Source organism: Lycium ferocissimum, unplaced genomic scaffold, assembly GCF_029784015.1.
Source record: "Lycium ferocissimum isolate CSIRO_LF1 unplaced genomic scaffold, AGI_CSIRO_Lferr_CH_V1 ctg4863, whole genome shotgun sequence".
NCBI classification, from domain to species: domain Eukaryota; kingdom Viridiplantae; phylum Streptophyta; class Magnoliopsida; order Solanales; family Solanaceae; genus Lycium; species Lycium ferocissimum.
In genome coordinates this window covers 1-13,890 of record NW_026725796.1, presented here as the reverse complement: position 1 = coordinate 13,890, position 13,890 = coordinate 1, and the positions used below count along the sequence as shown (strand labels likewise).

The 13,890-nt window shown below is 35.3% G+C and overlaps 1 long non-coding RNA gene across 6 annotated transcripts; it reads left to right on the top strand.

Annotated features, from left to right (window-relative positions):
- The first annotated feature begins 2,850 nt into the window (after positions 1-2,850).
- Positions 2,851-6,812, top strand: LOC132044569 (uncharacterized). Of its 6 annotated transcripts, XR_009412230.1 has the most exons (5): positions 2,851-3,145; positions 3,254-3,394; positions 4,871-4,942; positions 5,359-5,455; positions 6,064-6,812. It is a non-coding gene; the product is annotated as an uncharacterized LOC132044569 (long non-coding RNA). The 6 variants fall into 6 exon arrangements; XR_009412228.1 differs by having other exon boundaries at positions 2,860-3,361; XR_009412227.1 differs by having other exon boundaries at positions 2,861-3,394.
- The last annotated feature ends 7,078 nt before the right edge of the window (positions 6,813-13,890 follow it).

Genomic DNA, 13,890 nt, shown 5'->3' with positions numbered 1-13,890 from the left:
TCTTCATTATTATGCCGGAAGCGGCAATGCCCGAAAGGGGCCATCATGATCATTATGCCAAGCGGCATGCCCGAAGGGGCCATTATTGATATCGAGCCGGAAGCGGCTGCCCAAAGGGGCAATCATTATTTTGCCGGAAGCGGCGCATGTGATGTGTTGTATTGCATTACTCCTTTAAATGAGGTGTTCTAGATTACATTTTGGACTGCGATTATTTACTTAAAGCTTGTTTTGGGACTTGTGCATTTATTTATGTTTTCCTTTAGCGAAGGCTGCAGATATTGGGTAGATTATGATTCTTCCTTCCTAAATTGCGCGATGGTTATTGTCTATCCTCGCTTACATATTCGATACATATTAAAATCCGCATACCGACCCCTTTCTTCGGTCGCGTTTCATGCCCGCAGTACGGACGCGACGCGGCGATCAGCCCCAGGGGGACTCGGCTCTGGAGTCGGACAACTCCATTTGTTCCGGAGGGCTCCTATTTTGGTATAATTTTGTGTATATATTCGGCAAGTTGTACTTTTAGACGTCGCGAGCAGCGTGGGTGTTATAGATACTTGTTTGGTCTGTCGGTCACTATGGTATTGTACGAAGTGGCGGTAGCCTCTTGACCCGCCTTGTCCCGTACTCATGTATATATTTATGTATGTGTATGTATGTCAAGACATTTTAAGACGTTTTGAGTTATATATCGACTCTAGTATTTTAGCTAGAATTTCAGAAAAAAATTTGTCGCCAAAGAAAGGTTGAGTTCTCAGACGGGGTAAACCCGGTCACTTGTCATGGCCCTAGGTTGGGTCGTGACAATTTGGTGCAATATAAATTGTTACACCTTGTAGTTTTATACATTTAGAGTCGTCGTATGTTAGTTGCATTAGTTTTGGACACCGGGATTTGCCTTCGAAGTTATATGAGGTTGGATATGCTTAACTTATGCTTATAAGGGTTTAAGTTCATGTTTGGTAAGTTACGGAAGATTAGAGAATAAGTAAATCGAAGCGGAAAGGTTCGTTAAAAGTTGTTTCTGAGAATATAGAATAAGGACCGTATAATTGAGATATGGTCAGTATTTTAAGATAAGGACCGTATTTAAGGATTTTAAATTTTTTTAGAGAAGGCAGTTTTTTGAGGTGAAAAAATACGGCCCATTGTACGGACCGTATAATTTTGTATGGCGAGGGGGTAGGCCGTATAACAAGGATACGGGCCATATTTTGTAATGGCAGTGGAATTTTCCAGATTTTATATATTACCACCCCTCTTCATTTTAAGTCATTTTTAACATAACCTCAAGTTCAAGAAAGCTCTAGAAACGTCTCCCAACATATTCAAACACTTCTCCAAGCATAAATCAAAGATCAAAGTGAAGATCAAAGTACTTAGGGTTTCAAAGTGTGGTTGAAACTTGTCTCTTCTTCTTGTAAAAGGTTTGGAGGGTATTTCAAGGTGAGGTGATCTTGGAATTGAGGTGTTCTTGAGTTTTTGAGGTAAGATTTCATCTTATTTTCATGTTTATGATTTTATATGATAATTGTAACAATTTTCTATTTACGCGGGTGCATAAAAGCTACTACGAACTTGTTGGTGCTCTTTCGGACTTTGTTTTAAAAGAGTCGCCACCTAATTTTTAGGAAATTAGGAAAATCAGTTTTGAAGGATTTATTCATATACAGTGAAAAAGCCTTCGTAATTCAAAGTTCTAGGTAAGGGTTCTAGTGATCCCCTAGGCAAGGTGTTAGGCACTCTAGTATTATGGATCCGTACTATACGGTTGACCTTCAAATTCCAATGTGTGGTTATTTGCATGAACTGCTTATTTAGTGTTTAATTCCCGCATTTTTAAAAGATTGCCATTTATTGCATATCACTTGATTTGGAAAAATTTGAGTATATCCCCTTATATATGGGTACTTTAGATTCAGATTTATTAATATCCGATAAGAAATATCCCCTTTTATGTATAAGGATAGTACGTATTAAAAAGAAAACATTTTTGTTTTTGTAATGTATATATGAGTAAATATATATCCTCTTAGTTCATGCTTAGTTCACACTTGGTCTCGGGTCAACTTTATAATACGTTAGAGCATCTTACTTAAAACCTTTATAATTACGGGTATATTTTGACCATTTTCAGTTTACAAAAGGGGTTATCACGAATTTGGACACATGTATACATTGAAATTCATATTTGTCAAATTGGACTTAGAGCCAAAAATAATTTTTGTCCACAGAAAGAGTTTCAATTTTTTGGGCAAGGCCCAGATCCTTTATTTGAAAATCAGTTGGGCTTTAACCCATTTGGCCGTCTCATTCCAAAAAAATTATGTGGGCTCTGGCACAAAAATACCTTATCTATTGCTGGTTTAAAAATCCAGAAAATCCATGCTTGTTTCATTTGTTGAAAGAATTCGCTCAACTAGTTTCATCTCTTTTGAGTAAAAAATCACGCCATTTTGACCTTACCATCTCTTAGTACCTTTATTCTTTATCTTACTAAAAACATGGTTAATCTTTGTTTATATTTAAAAATCAGTATGGGTGATCGGGGTTCCGAAAATCGCCTAAGGATCTAGAGTCAATCTAAACGGCGTGTGCACCGTTTGCCTAAGATGTCTAGTTCCAACCATAATTATTTCCAATAATAATGTGAGTTTTTACAAATCTATATATAACGAGAGAAAGAAAACATTTGAGATGATGTAAAATCACGCTGAAAATTCCTATTTTAAAAAAGAAAATAAAAAGATAAAAACGAAGAAGAGAAAAGAATAAATAATTTTTTATTTTTTAAAGAAAGCCAATTCAAAAAGAAATTATAACTTCCTTCACGTATTTGTTTCAACTCACTGCTATATACTTATATCCATTCAATTCAATTCAAAGGGAACCGCTCTTCCGCTGATTTCAGACCGCACGCAAAACTGTCTGATCAAATTCCTGAAAGATCAATTTTGTTTCTACAATTTCTTTTCCCACAGCCGAAAGTACTGAATCAGAGTTTTGTGGTCTTTTAGTTAGTTTTTTTTTTTTTTTTAAGTCTCAAGATGGATCTTTCGCAAGAGACTGACAATTACATTCATGAGTCAAGAGACCGAAGATTACATCGGGTGTTTGTTGCCGGAAGAAGACTAGATTAGTCGGTGTTCTCCTCTAGATTTCCCTGTCGTAATCTTTGGAAACTCCTTTTATTTGGTTATTCAACTTCATTTGCAGTTAAAAATTTCGGAGAATTCTCTTTTTTCAGTTGAAATATGTTGACATATTTTGGTGATTCCTATAACTGCAAAGCTTTAAATCGGGAAAAGTTCCTCTACTCCATCCTAATGGGCTGGTGGCAATCCTCAATAACCCGGTACAGCTTGTGCGAAGGGAAAGTCCATATCAGGTTCAGTTTATCCTTTACATAATTTTTTAATAAGCTGCTTCTATTCTGAATGATATATATATATACATTTTTTTTTATTATTTTTTTATTTTTTTTTATTTCTTCATCCTTTGTGAGATAAAATGAAGATTAGGTGTTTTTGAAGTTGTGTGCCAGTTTTCCTCTTGGTCTCTGCACTTCATTTTTCTTTGTCTTGCCTTAATTAACTTTATATGTGATATGCGTTGTTTCCGGTCAGAGTATGGTATTCAGTTTTCCATATGTGTTTCTATCAATGATTCCTTTCCTTAGTCCATATGTGTTTCTATCAATGATTCCTTTCCTTAGTACCGTGAATTACATTTTTGTTGGGAAATGACATTAAACAAAAAGGGCGGAGGAAATAAATCTAAGGTTATAGCTTGAACAGAACATTAATGAAACATGTTATGTGCAAGGGGAAAAATAGCAGACCATAATATAAGAAAACAAACAATAGACGAAAATGCTATTGCATCAATAAACATGCTCTAATAAATGGATAAGAGAAGACTTCGATAGCAATTAGACAAAACAAATAGGAGAAGAGGATTCCAGCCAAAGATTCGTGATACTCACCGGACTTTTCCAGTTTCTATCATTAAAAAAAAAAAAAAAACACCTAAATTGATGCTGAATTAGGAGTAATTTTCTCTGGCAAAATCGACAAAATATGAAGCAAGAATCAGTGAGATAATAGAAACTAGAGAACTATCCAGAAGCTGAGAGTAATAGAGCAGTTAAGAAGGCTGACGATACACATAGAAGATAAGACATGAAAGGGAAAGTATTGAGTATAAGCGATTACACCTCATGTACTTTTCAGACTTGGAAGATGCCTCCTCCTTTAATTATTTTCATGTTCTAATCCTGTCTCAAAATAAAAGTTTGGGATTTGAATTTCTCAGATTTTCATCAAGTTCTATATGTTGCATGTGTTAGCTAGGCCTCGAGAGTAAACATTGGAATGAGTAGATTTTTGCTCTAATTCTGTATAGTATTTCGCTAGGGCTCGAGAGTAAACATTGGAATGAGTAGATTTTTTGCTCTAATTCTGTATAGTATTTCATATTGCTGATTTTTGCTAATCTTTGGCTAGAAAATGAGACTGTTAGATTGGCAGTAAACTCTTTCAACCCCAATCCTGTTTTAGAAAATGATGCAGTTAGATCCCCTCCTGAAAAATAGTTTTCATCAGTTGGAGTGGCCTTATGGAGCAATTCTAACATTTGAGTAAACGTTGGAATGAGTAGATTTTTGCTCTAATTATGTATAGTATTTCATACTGCTCGAGAATGTTTGTTGTTTGTTCAAACTGCTTTTTGGTTTCTGCTTGATTTTAAAAGGCCTCTCTAAGTTTTTCTCTGTTGGCAGGAAATCAACTAAAACGTCATTTTAGTCATTTGATTTTTATTTTGTTTTTAAATTTTGTATTAATCTAAATCAATATCCTAACAGGTTACGGTGCTCAAATCTGAAACTGCTTACAATTTAGAATGGTAGCTTTTTGATGGGTTTGACAATGATTAGGTATTGCCAGTTAAATAATTTTCCTTATCATGTTGCACTGAAATCACGAATATCTCTGAGTTTAGCTTTTAATATCATGAAGCTATTGATATCTGACATGCATGCACATCATAGTGGCATGTTGACAAGATTTCCAATTTTACTTTTCTATTAATAGCTGACATGCATGCATATCATTAATTTCCTTAACTTATATGTTTTCTTTTACATATTCAGAAAGCCACGAACACCCTTGAAAGGGCGGCACCTCTTACACATGCAGTTGAAAATTAATGTGTTGAGATATGTACTTATAATGGATTATTAATTATTATATTCAACAAATATACATCTTTGTTAAGTTATATCAGCATAATGTAATATTACAGACTTACAAGTACCTTGATGAGGAAATTAAAACGATAAATATGTTGCAGGCAATAAAATTTCAACACAGTTTGGAACTTTGCATTGAAAATTGTGGAGTTGCAGTCCTACTCTTTCATTAAGACCAAGATGGAGGGAGAGAAAGTGGTGAGTCCAAGTCCATAAAAAATGAAATTTGATTCATTTAAAGATGGATATCGATTCTAAATTTATTCATAACAGAATATATATTATTGGTTTGTTAACTATACTAATATTCAAGTTTGTGCTAAAGAAAATAACATTTGTGCTATAGATGATTAAGTAGAGTAGATATATGTTGTTAGATACGGTTTATTTGTTGATATGATGCAAATGAGGTTATTGAAATTGCATAAATGACCTATACCTTGATTCAAAAGAGAATTATTCTCTACTTGATCCAATGATGAAATTAATTAATTTGTTAAGACCTTTGATCATAAAAAGATTTCTCTTCATAGTGTAAAATTTGTGAGAACTTATATATCTGGAGAAAAAAAAGAAGGAAATGAAAGTGTTGCAATTTTGTTAATAAGATAGTTTTCTCGCTTTTATCAATCGCCACGATTATGGACCTATTCATGAATAACACTGACATTATTTCACTTATGATGTGCAACATTCTTTTGATTATCCTCCTATCAAATTTAACAAAGAAGCCAATATATTCATTATTTGGACAGAGGCTTCTTTATCATTGTGATTATTGTTCATCTTATTTCGGTCTTTTGCAGCAACAGAAAACCGCATGAAAATTGAAGAAGCTCTTATGTGGAAGATGGCTGTCATGGACTATGTCTTGAATTCAATATCTCTCCAGTCCAAATAAGAACAAATAGTCAAGACAGTGCCTGCTTGCTATGTGGTACTACTACTTAAATAAAAGAAGCACCTGTTCTTTGAATGTGTATTCTCACAAGCCTGTTTCATTATTGCTCTAGCCAGACTACAGATTAATATAAAGAGGCAGGATCTATTGGGAATGTGGACCAAGGTGGCAAGGAGGGAAATAGGAAGATAAGCAAAGCATTCAGGAAGATAAGCAAGGCATTCATCTGGGTTATCGTTGCTGCAATTATATATCATATTTGGATGGCAAGGAATGACTCCAGGTGCCTCATCCACTTTCAATTAGTAAGGAAGTGCTACAGGAGTGCAAATACAGATTTTTTGACATGATGAAGTGGCAACATGCATACAAAGATAGAAGATGGATAGAATAGATACTGTTGGGGTCAACTGTATAGAAAGGGCTAGGTTGTTAATTATAATAGCAATAGATAGAGAGTTTGTTAGTTGGTCGATGTTTTTTGTGTTTTTTTGATAGCTGTAGTTTCAAGTTGTAAGGAGGACCTTTTTAATTGGTGTTTCAATAATACGTGGTTCGTTCGCTAAATGGAATGGATCCATTTCAACTTCTGACTGTTTGTATCAAGTACTATATATGGTTATTATATTTGAATTTGGTTCAAAATTTATTCCATGAGACCATGACTACATGATAATTTCATAGTGTTGTTGTTCTTAGATACATTGTGAAAAGAAGCAAGATGACATTTGAGAATTTACAACAAGAAATTATATTTTATGTGATCAACAAGCAAGATTAAAATTTGCTATGATTATTTTTCTTTTCATAATGCCGCGCATCGCGCGGGTAATATACTAGTACCAAATACAATACAACATCCAACTGAAATAATATAAAGGATGGAGGAGGGATTAGACTAGGGGTGTACCAAACTCCCTAATTAACCATTTTCACCTGTGGTTGGACCTTTTTGTCATTTTCACTCATGACTGGGCCTTCGATATATATTAGCTTCCGTTTTTCTTTTCTCGGACTCAATAAATCTTTTGAAAGAATTTTCCTATTGGGCCAGGGCAGGACCTCAGCCCAAGTGGCCATGCAAAGGAGAATGAGGAGAGGGACCCAATTAGTTTATATTTACTGAACTTATCATACGTGTAAATATATACATACACATGCATCGAATTCATTCACAAGTAGCATAACCAAAGTATTTGTACATAGATGCTATTGGGCCTTATTGGTAGAGATTTAGGCAGCCCAGGGTAGTTATCACCATCCTTATTCCCGATGTCGCACAAGATCAAAAAAGGTTTCTTGTACCTTAGGCATGGCAGGCATCGGGGGAAGGCTAAACCAAACCCCAAACTTGCTTTGATACCTCAACCATATGCAACAACACACATAAAAGAATGATAGAACAACATTAACTTAACAGTTTCATGACATGGATAAGTATGTAGTGCCTTGAGGTAAAGAACAACAATTACAATTGAAACACACAAGCATGGGGGTGGACAAAATGAAATTGAGACACATAGATGTGGTATAAGACAGAAGCAGACTGAAACACATAGTCATGGTACAGGTACACTCAAATGTAAGTAAGAGCATGGTATCTTAGTCTAGGCAGTTTCACATAGAATGTACAATATTCAAAGGGAGAAGCCACTATTTTGAATATACATGTTATAGACAATGCAAGATACAAGCAATTCCAAGTATATGCAGATAATGCAAGGTTGTGGAAATGTTCAGGGAAAAAGAGGCAATTACAATTTAGGCATTCAACATAGTATAAGCAAGATGAAATACAGGAAAAAGTCAAGGTTTTTCTGAGTCTAAATGGTCAGAAGCAGGGCATGGCATATTATCAAGAAAAACAGTTGTAGATGAGACAAGTAAGCATGACACAGACAAATATCGAACATAGGCAAAATCTGGATTCCTTAGCAGAATTCCTGAAGAAAAAAGTATTACATTATCTTTAAGGGTGCAACTGTTCAATGTTCAGGTCCTAAGCCTCCTTCTTAAATATTCCCATTCAACATCCAATTCAAACACATCTATGCACTTAAGCTCTTCATTTAAACTCAACAAATCATTCATTAGGGAAATTATGGTTCCAGCTTTATGTTCTTGGATCTATATGATCACAGGGACCTTAGTGAGCATGCCTCCACAGGCCATGGGAGTTCCTTGATGTCCTTTATGTGGAGGGAAGGTGTTATGAACCAAGCAATGCTTGGTTCTCCCTTGACCCTCTCTCCAGGCACCTTTTTAAAAGGCTCATCTTTGGCTATGTGACTTTAGCTCATCCTTAGTCCCTTGTGATCATAGGAACTCTATTATTTAGACTATTTATAACTAGGTGTCCAAACAAATGCAAACACAAGTATTCATAGTAAACAAGATCATTTAAATATAGGTGGAGAATCATTTTTCACTATTAAGGCTTAGCAGGGTTCACACAGAGACACAAAATGAGTTAAAGCATTATTGCATAGTTCTATAGGTCATTTTAAAGTTCGATAGGTCAGTACAGACTTACAGGGACACTCAGCAGGTCAAGTTATGCTGTAAAGCCCTTCCAACCAGTTCACAAGTGATGCATACTGGCTAAGTGGTTAAATCATGATGGACCGGCATACAAATACAGTGGTTCTTTGAGATACAAAAAATGTAATACTAGTAGCAAGTAGACCGAGCTATACTAACAAGTTACCAGAACTCAGATTAGAGATTCCAATAATTAAACATAGACATAATAGGCAGGTTCTCATTTTTTTTTATGCTGGACTGGTCCATTTCACGAAAAAATGATAACGGGAGCTTTGATGACTTAAGGCATGCATCCAAATTCAATGGCCTAATCTACATTTTTTACAGACTTGGAACTTTAGACAATTACATGTTTAATGGAAGCTAACGCCACTTAAACAAAGAGAGAAGAAAGGAAAGCATACAAGCGAATAAACAGGCGAGCTAAATACTCAAACAAAACTTGCAATTTAATAAGTACTTCAAAAGTCCTTGACATAACCAAATTCCTAAGAAAAAGCAGAATGTATGGAGTTATGTGGATCCTAAGGGATGACAGGCAGATGCACAAACCAGCAGAAAACAAAGCAGACATTCATGTTGTCAAACAGGTCATACTAAAGGTTTTTCAAGCTCAAACTCTCTGTGACTAGTGACCGAACAACTTCAACCTTTTACAGCTTGGACCTTGAGCAGAATAATCCATATTATAAACAACGCATATATCAATATTTTAGGAGTCTAAATAGCCTCATCTCTTTCTTTACCTAGTTTCATCTCAATGTTGAGGAAGATCAGTTTTATAAAGCCGTGTATCCACTTAAGCCATTACCATTATTAACAACTAATGATCTATTATTAGTCCATATTCTTCACTCTAAAAACCTCTCACTTAACTCAGACCCCTCTTAACTCATTTCTAGTCATAGTTATACTCTTGATTGATGCCTAGTGCTACTATGATAAAGAGTAAATTATTCAAATAGAACTAGATTCATGCATTATCCACTAATCATGATTAAATTATTAAGTTTAGGATCCTGTACCACCATTCTAAGTGTTTAAGAGACTATACAGCCCTCAGAATATAATAAAACAGTTGAGTAATACCAAACTACTACTACTGAATTAATCTTAACTACCACAGACATCTTAGCACAAACATTCCCACATCAATAACCAAGAACTACAACTAAGCACAAATTAAACTAGAAGCAGAAAAAGAAAAGAAAAGATAAAAATTTACCTTTTTGATGCACAACCGCGTACAAGAATGAATTTGGAGCCTTTAGTGCTTCCTTTCCTCGACTCTGCCACACACAAAAAAAAAATCAAATTTTTTGAACTAGAACTTAACCCCTTTTTAAAAGTGAAGTATAAAATTTTACTAGCACAAATTTCAATTTTAAGTTTAAAAACTCGCATCTTAAGTCACAGCATATGCTTGAGTGTTCAAGACTTATTCAACAAGGTAGGGTTGGGGTTCTATTTATAGAACCCTCAAAACTGTCAAAAACCCTAGAACAATGATGTGGGACAAATGTTTTTTTTTTTCTCAAAATTTAACTTGGAATGTAAATCCTACGGCTTAAATCATCCACTATGAGCAACGAACGGCGCGATCTAAGAATTACCCTTCTCGATATGGTTGATTCAAATCCAACCAATGAGAATTGAGAAGGGTATGAGTGCAATACAGCAAAGAAATATGGCAAATCACATGTTTAATCTAAAGTTAGAAGAAAAAGGGTAAAGAAAAAGGGGTTTCTCACCGTGTTTGGGGGGAGAAGACAAAAACGAAAGTGCAGCATTAAATGCTCTATGCTGATGGTTATATGACGACTATGTGGTGCCTGGCACCTTTGTGTTCTTGCCATTTTTGGCTAGGAGAGAGAAAAAAAGTTGAGGCGGCGCCTAGGGTTTTTCATGAGAAGGGAAAGGAGAGAGAGAGAGAGAGAGGCGTGTTTGGTGTGGAAGACATAATGAGAGTAAGGAGGGGTATTACCCTCTCTTAATGCTGCATACGTTTTTGGGCCGGGTTGGTCCAGTTGGGACTGGGCTTTGTCCAGTTTAAAATGAAATGAAATAGGGCCTTTTTTGTACGTTTATCGCATATGTATATTTATGTATATTAGATGTATGTGCGTACATAAAGGAAATGGGTAAATCAAGTAAATGGATAGAACTAAAATATCGACTTTTGGTCACATTATTATAACTAAAACATAATTAGCCATTTAATTAATTTTAAAACATGACTAATTTCATAGACAGACTTAGTTTGCAAACATGACATTAATGTAAACAATTAAATAACTAAATCCAATTTGCAATAATGACCCTCTAGTGATTAATTAACCTAATTAAGTACTAAACACAATTTATTAATTTCAACAGATTATGCAAACACACTAAATTAGAGATTGAGGTGTAAAATGTTCAATTCTTTAATTACTCATATTCCTTAGATTGACTTTTGACAATTTAAACAATTAAATAAATAATTATTCAACAAAATGTAAATATTTCATAAAAATGTCATAAATGTACCAATTAATTGTCAAATAATTTATAGCAACACAAAAAATATTTTATTGATTAAAAGGAGTAAGATGTTGACCCAGACAAATTTATAAAATCATTTTGACCTTTTAAAATGCCTGATTCATTTTGTTTGTCATCCAAGGATTCTGAGTAATTAAAATAAATTATGGGAGGTCAACCATTGGGTATCAACAACTGCCCCTTCGATGTTCGGGGATGGCGAGACCATCCCTGGGCGATAAAATTTGACTAACCCTAATTTTTACTGACCTGACTCACTCTACCCTTCATTTTTATGCAATTTTGACATACGTGGCCGGGCCGTGGTTTCTGGATTTTCTACATATCTCGGGTTGTATGAGAATTTAAGCCACTTGTAGTTCGACTCGACTAAAGACTTTAAGTGATTTGAAGGGAAAGTCCTAAGACTCCCGGTGTAGTGACCAGGGTTTCTCTGGACAGCTATTAGAATGTGAACGACTCTCTTGTTTTGAGCCCGCCTACATATCCCAAGTTTTGGGAATCAAGTCACATGTAGTTCGACTCACTAGAGAAGAGTATATCCCTTATGTAGGAAGACCTTCAGATTTCCCGGTATGTATCTGATCGGTCGCTGTTTTTAGTAAAGGAAGCAAATATCAAACAAAATTGTGGCTGATTCTGAGATCGGATGTGTTATATCCCGCATTTTGTACGTTGAGATATTCCGAGCTAATCACGATATGTTAAGGACAAGACTATTTTGGAATACGAGGTACCTCCAATTTTGTTTTAAGGCACAAGTTGCTTATGATTTTATTGGTATGGAATATTAAGGAAAATTAGGGGTTAAAAGTGAATTATGAAAAGTTAATATTTCATGAACCAAGCCACAAGTCGGTCAAAAGGAGTGAGTGGCTCCCACCCATGGCTTGGCTAATTTTAATTGATCCAAGCCATGTGTGGGGCATGGTCCACTTGTATGGGTTTTATATGTAGAGAATGGATGACTAGCAAGACATCATATTCATCTTCTCATACTTAGAAGCTTGGAGAAACATGGAGAAAAAGAGAGAGACATATTCGGCCATGGCTGGCCGAATTTGATGCCCCTTGAAAGTGATCAAAAAATAATTTTCTTTTAGCTTTTCAACCAATTGGAAGGCCCTTATTAACGTGGAGTAGTTGTTGGAGCAAGCAAAGCATTCATTCTTGCATGGCACAACCCTAGCCAAGTTGAAGAACTAAGTGGAAAAGGTAAGGTTTAATCTCCTCTTTCATGTATTATGGGTGGTTGTGCGTGTTGTTGGATGTAGAATTGGATGAAATTCATGAAATTATGTGTGTTGGTGTTGTAGCCGTGAGTGGGCTGTTTTGTGTAAAAGGAAGGAATTAAATTTACTTAGTATTCTTGGTTGTTGTTGTTGTAGATTCTATGATGAAAAATGAAGGTTTGATGATTCAAATTGAAGTTGAATTGTTGTGGGGTACATGTTTTAAGCTAATGTGATTTTAATATAGCTTCTTGTATTTATGAGAATGATGTTGATAATTGAGTGGATTGTTGATGTAGTTCATGAATTTGGAAGAAAGAAATGTGTTGTTGTTGTTCCCATTGAAGTTGGAAGGTTTTGGTTATGTTGTATGTTGGTTGGGTTGTATTGAATATTGTGCGGATTGTTCAAGTGTTCTTGAGTCTTGTTTGAATGGTTTCGGATTAGTACTTGAAGGTGTGAGCATTAGTGTTGGCTTGATTGTATGTGGTTGATTTGAATGTAAATGAAATGTCGTCGAATTGTATAGAAAAGAGTTACTAATATTAGAATGCATTTTGAATTACTTGTTGATGTTGTTAGTATGGTTGTTGGTATTTTTGTTGATGATTTGGCCGAGTTGAATTCTCGGGGTTATTGAATTTATAGGGGAAATGCTGCCGAAATTTTTGTAAATAAAGTCATAGCTTGGGATTGAATTCCTAAGTACCTATGACTAATGGTTAGTATCTAACGTCGTTGTTGTAGATCTTGAGAAGCCGAGACTTAAGTTCAGATTAGCTTAGGAAGCGGACAAGGTATGTAAAGCTTACCCTCTCTTTCTTTTGGCATGTCTTAGCTGTAAGTAAGAAATGCTATAATACGAGCCTTGGGGTAACTCTACTCTTAAGATCCGAGCATGTCTACGATTCTTATTCACTTCTTGATATCCGCACCCTTAATGTAGTCGAGCTATTTGTATGTCTGGATAATGAATGTTGCATAAAGAGTTTTTATTCCTAAGGTGTTCTATAACGTATAATGTCCCTAACTTTCATATATGGTCTCGGATAGCTATGATATGTTCGCAAATAATTCTATAATGAATAATGCCCGTAACTTTCATAGGCGGGCTCGGATTGACTTGATACATGTATATGATCCCTGAGACGTTATGTGACATATTTCGTAATGATATTTCAAGAGTCACTACCAGAAATTGAGCCTATGGCAACAGATTACGAGCCGGTTCTTAAACCGTTGTTGTAGATGTCATGGCAACGGTTAAAACCGTTGCCAAAAGGTTTTGAGGACACCGGTACAAGTTAATAATTAAACCGTTGCACCGTACAAAACGCGTATGGGTTACCCAAAAAACATTTGTTAACCCTTCTATAAATCTTTTCGGAAACCATTTTTATTTTTGACGGAAT